A 420-nucleotide genomic window follows, 5' to 3' on the forward strand; every position below is an offset into this window, starting at 1 on the left:
GGATCCGAACCCATGGCCTTGGTGTTATCAGCACCGCACTCTCCCGAGTGAGCCACAGGCCGGCCCTATGTTTAGCTTTTTGAGGAGCCACCAGACTGTGCCTGACTCTTTATCTCTTGTGCCCCATGCAGAAGATGGCACAGAAAAGGCCTCAATAAATACTTGCTACCTGGAAGGCTGGATGAATGAGGCAAAACTTAGACAGATGAATGGTTGGATGAATGAAAAGGAAGATGGAGAAAGGGAAAGGTGGATGAGGAGTTGGAAGGCTGGATGGCTTCTCTGACTCTCTAATTCTCTGGGTCTCTTCTACTCCAGGGTCCCCCCAGCTGCGCCTGGTGGCCGGGCCCAGCAGGTGCTCAGGCCGGTTGGAGGTGTGGCATGATGGGCGCTGGGGGACTGTGTGTGATGATAGCTGGG

The sequence above is a fragment of the Galeopterus variegatus genome, unplaced genomic scaffold (assembly GCF_000696425.1).
Source record: "Galeopterus variegatus unplaced genomic scaffold, G_variegatus-3.0.2 Scaffold23178, whole genome shotgun sequence".
NCBI classification, from domain to species: Eukaryota; Metazoa; Chordata; class Mammalia; order Dermoptera; family Cynocephalidae; genus Galeopterus; species Galeopterus variegatus.